Consider the following 6,000-nt stretch of genomic DNA (forward strand, 5'->3'; position numbering starts at 1 on the left):
AAAATAACTAAATTGTAAGGCTTAATTGTTAGTTTCGTACATTAGGGACCAAATTGAATAAAATGTAAAAATGTTATGAAATTTCAGTAAGAGTGAAAATTAGAAGGTCTCTAATGAATATATGTGAAATCGGATTTTAATCTGAAGCTTTAGATTGAAAGTTATGCTAAATGTAGCGATGAAAAAATTTTGCTTTGGTTGCTAGTTGAGGCGATTTATTGGAAATTTGAAAACCGACTTTCGATTTAAAAAAAAGGGAGTCGCCACCGATCCTTTTTTCTAGATGTGATCGGACACCTAATAAATCCTCTTTTTTTAAAAGAAAAATTATTTTTTAAACAAAAAGAAGACCGAGTTTAGGTCTACGTTAAAAGCCAGAGAAAAATAGGCTTCGGGAGTCGGTTACGCACGAGGAAGGTATTAGCACCCTCGCGATGCCCAAAATTGGTATCTCGTTAAACATGTGTTGTCTTAATTTTCAAAAATGCGAGTTCAATGTAACCTTTAATCATGATCCAGTCAAAACACGAGAATTTTTATAATTTCGATTTCTTTTGAGAAGAATATTCCGCTTTTAACACAAGCCGATTGATATTCACCCAACATAGCGATGAAATCGACGACTTAATATTAAATCGGTACGTTGCCTTATTTATTGAAATAAAAAAAATGAATAAGAATAAAAAGAAAACTAATATCGATGTTGAAATAAGATGTGATCTAATAGGCTAAATTCGGAACAGGCAAATAATAATAAAAGTTAAGAATATACGAAGCAAATAATAAATATGACAATAATATTAAAAACAATAACAATGCATGCGATATTAAACATAATAATAGTATTAAACATGAAATAAAAAACAATGAATATATATATACATATAATAATAGTTAGAAAAGTGACGGAAACATGATGTTAAAAACACTAATAATGTTACCTATATACATACATATATATATTAAAATATAAACATAATAATAGTATTACAAAGTATATACATAGTATTAAAAATATATACATAATATATACATATTAGAAATAATAATAATATTAAAAACAACTATTAATAATACTACATAAATATACACATATATATTAAAATATATACATAATAATGATATTAAAAGTAGGTACGTAATATAGTGTTAAAAATACATAATATAATAAAATATATGAATAATACGATATTAAAAATATATTACATAATATATAAAAATATAATATTTAAAAAAAATAATATACATAATATAATATTAATATATATATATGCGTAATATGGAATATAATATATATATATATTAAAAGAATACATATATGACATACGAGAATATACGAACAAAAACGATAATATTAAAAACTATTAATAATACTATAATATATATATATAAGTATTAAGTAAAAATAATAATAATGAAAATAAAAGTAATACTCATAATACATTATATTACGATAGTAAAGTAATAATAATAGTGATAATGATAATAATAATTGATAAGTTAAATTAATTAATAATAAAGTGATAAATAAATAAACATAAAAAGGAAAGTGTATAATATAATAATAATATTAAAATAAGGTAATAAAAAATACTACTATATAAATGCATATATATATACATATATAACAAAAACATTTACTATATTAACAATGATAATAATAATAGTAATAATATTAAAATATAAAAAAGAACAATATAATATATAAAAATAATAAAGTAATTAAAAAATAATACTATATATAAATATATATACATATACATAGATAATAAAAAATATACACTACTATATAATAATAATAATAATAATAATAATAATATTGAAATACAAAAAAAATGTAGTATAATAAAAATATTTAAATAAAGTAATAAAAAAAATACTATGTATAAAAATATATACATATACATATATAGTAAAAAATACACTAATATATAATACTAATACTAATTCATTAATAAAAATAATAAGAATATGTTAATAATAATAAATAAATGAATAAATAAATACACAAAAATAAAATATAATTATAATAGTAATATTAACAAAATAATAATAATAATAATAATAAGTTAAAGTAATAATAGTATACGTTAATTTAATACCTATTATGGAAAATAACAAAAAAGGAGTAAATTAAATCTATAATGAAAGTTTGGGGCTAATTTGCAAGTAAATAAAGAAGAAAAGACCAAATTGAACATGCTAACAATAAAGAGGGACAGAAACCGAAAATAACCCTCCCTCTAAAACGCACAGCATTTGGTAGGACTCAATTGAAGTCCAAATACAAATTCGGGGCAACATTGAAAACAAAAAAAATCCTTGATTGCAAAGTAATAAAAAAACGGAAGGGCTAAAAGAGCAATTAGCCCTTCCGTTAAAAAAACACGCGGATCCTAGGCAGGTCGGGTCGGGTCGATCCGGTCCAAGTCAAAACGACGTCGTTTTGGGTTTAAAAGGCAGCCCCCAAAACGACGTTGTTTTGGAAGGCTATATAAGGCCAATTTTTTTGAAAAAAAATCATTTGTATCATTTGAAAGGAAAAAAAAAAGAGAGAGGAGGGGGAGAGGGGGGATTTCCGGCCACAGGGCCGGTTGCCGGACCGTCGCCCGGTGGCCGAAAAAGGTAAATTTTTTTTTAATTTTCCAATTCTTTAGTTTTCTATTTTTTTATTTTTTGATATATTTTTTATACATGTATATATATAAGGAAATAGATTCGAAAATAAAACTAAAATAAAAACTAAAATCACCTTAGGTCTTTGATTATGATATTGGCATTTTGGTTGCTTGACTTGGTGCTATTCACGTGCTATAATATTGCTAGAGTTGCTGTTTTTGCTCGAAAAAATCGAATGCTTTTTGTATTTTTCCAAAAGTTGCCGAAGAAGCCAAAATGGTTTTAGATTTAGCTTTTTATAGCCATTTACAATGCCCTAATCCTATTGCTTGCGTGTTTGCTCGATTTTGCAGGTCAGTTGGTGGCCGGTGGAAGTGACTGGTGGAGCAGGTGGCGCCAGGGGGTGGTGCTGGTGGCTGGTGTCAGAAGAAAGTGGCGCCGAAAGTTGAGGCTAGTGTTAGGTTTTTTCTTTTTTTTTTGTTTTCTAATTTGGGCTATATTATTGGGCTAGGGGATTTGGGTTTCTGTTGGGTTTATTTTGGATTGTATTGGGTTTTTAGTTGTAAATAGGTTTAATTGGTTGGGTTTTGAGGATGGGTTAATGGGTTTAAAATTGGCATACAACACTAAATATGGGTTTAATGACTAAATTCAATAAATTGCAAAATATGTTTGGCTTTATAATTGAATGTGATTTGGTATGGAATTTGATATTGTGTCATTATTGATTACTTTTCGTAACTAAAGACAACGTAGGGCCATCAAGAGGGAAATGAAAGACGAGAATCGACGAATGAAACGAGCTTTCGGATTGTATTTGTATGATTAAGGATCAATTTAATTGGTGTATATTTGATGTTTTGCATGATATGATATTGAGGTGAGTTGGCAATGAATTTTTTAATAGATTTGTTGTAATTGAGATTAGTTATCGAAATAGAAGACAAAATTGAATATAATAGAAAATAACGTAACTTGATGAATGTATGATATTGGCATTGAAATATGTTATGTTATATGATGAAATGATGAATTGGTTGATGAATTGAAAATGATGAAATGTGGATTGAACTATATGATAAATTGGATAATTGGTTACCCTATTAACTGTTCGGACAAATTTGGATATAGTTGACATGCCATATGATAGATTGAGTACATGTTACTTCAATTATATGTTAATGAGCGTTGGGTGCATTTTTCTTTGGATGTTTCGATGAGGCACTGGGTGCCAAATTGGTGTGTTGGTTGGGATCCGTGTATTCGTTTGAGTCTGCGTCATATTAATAAGGATATAAATTATGAATTGGTTACATTATGCTTGGAAATGATTAAATGTTACGAAATTGTACTATAAGTACACATATACGATAATTGATTATCGATAGCATGTAGAAGATCATGCGAACCGGTTAAATGAGCCTAAGGGCTGATATGAATAAATGATGAATGAATTCGATAATGAAATGTGTTATGATCAAATGTTGAACGTTGAATAGAATAGTAAACATTAATAACATCGAAATTTTGGTGTGATAAGTTCATTTAACTTAGTTAATTGAAGTAATTTAGATAGTTTAAATGATGCATTTGGTACTTTCGTGATATATTTATATATGTACCTATACGCTAATACATTGAATGAGATATGACATGCATTATATATATATATATATCTTAGTTAGAATTCAAATTGATCGTATGCAAATTAGTGTAACTTATGTTATATTGATTTGAATCATGAAAATACTACAGAGCATTATCACTCAGCGTATGGTTTGTTTTCCTGTGTGCAAGTATAGGTATATCTCGAGGTCCAGAGCAGTGACTCCAGCATCTAGCCAAAGATTCTATGACTCGTCAATGTTTGTAAATTCTCTTTTTGTTCGTTAGACAACATGTATCTAGGTTAAATTAATTGTTGGCATGATAAATAATCATGTTTATGTTTGAAGTTTGAAATGGTAATTTGGAAATGGTCAAACGGTTGATTTGCATATGTGAATATGATACCTTGATGAATTGTATGAAAGTTTGACATATTTGAGGTTTATGTGTGAAATGTATTTGCTAAATTGGTAAATGAATGTTGAATGGCACAAGTGTCTAAGTTAACATGTTAAGTAATGTATACATATATACATATATATATATATATATGATGAGATATGTTCAAAATTTATGTTGGAAATAGCTTCAATTGTTTTGGAGATTAATATATAGTATATTTGAATTGCTTTGATTGGTTGAATATGTACTCTAATTGGATTTTGTTGTAAAATAAAGGTCATGTTGTAACGTTGATCCTTTAACTTCGCAATGAGACTAAGTCAGTATGTTGCATTGCGATGAGGAATCCTTGACGTCATGACCTCTATTTAATATTTTAAAATTTTTACAATTTGGTCCTAATTCAGTTTCAGCTTAGCAATAGAGCTTTTGTAAGCTCGTATAAAATTTAGAAATAAATGTATATCATATTGTATGCATGTATTGTTGAAATTTAATCATTTAATGGTATAAATCGAGTGTAGTTTGATCGTAGTTGCTTCGGTAACGGATGTAACACCTTGTAGCTCGGACCCGACGATTGAGTTGAGTATCAGGGTGGTACACGACTTGAAATATGGGCCTAAAATTTTGTCCAAGCCCACCCATATTTGCACAAGACTAACCCAAACCCATTTTATATCCCCCATATTATTTTTAAAATTTTAAAATATATATATTAATTTAATTTAATATTTAATAACTTTATATTTTTTATTTATTGAATTTTTTTATATAGTCATCTTATCATTATTTTAAAGTTTATATTAGAGTAGTATTATATATATACTATAAATTTATCTTTTAATTTATTATAAATTAATTTATTATAAATTAAAATAATATTAATCAACAAATCGAAAATTGGTACTTTATTCTAACACTAGTTGAAATCCAGCACAAGACCATGTCGCATGATCTCCTGCAAACCAAAGATTATTGGCATAGCACAGTTAATCCCAATTTGCTTAAATTGCTCCCACTGCTATTTATCTCCTGAGCATTTTAATACAATAATATTAATCAACAAATCAAGTGTATCTCCTTTGCTTCTAAATTTTTTACAGAAAAAAAATAATTAAATTACTCAAAATGATAAAAAAATAGGTCTTAAATTTATAATTTAATATAAAATTTTTATTTAAAATAATAATTTAAAATATCACATCAACTTTTCATGGCACCATTAACTGTGGTTAACAATTTAGTGACTAAAATTTACAAATAGATAATATTAGTGACCATTTTGTAGCAAATTAAAATTTTGTGGCCAAAACATAATTTAAACTATATATAAGTGGCTTTTCTTTTTTTTTTTACTTAAAGAAAAAT

This window comes from Gossypium hirsutum, chromosome A01 (genome assembly GCF_007990345.1).
Source record: "Gossypium hirsutum isolate 1008001.06 chromosome A01, Gossypium_hirsutum_v2.1, whole genome shotgun sequence".
In the NCBI taxonomy this organism is placed as follows: domain Eukaryota; kingdom Viridiplantae; phylum Streptophyta; class Magnoliopsida; order Malvales; family Malvaceae; genus Gossypium; species Gossypium hirsutum.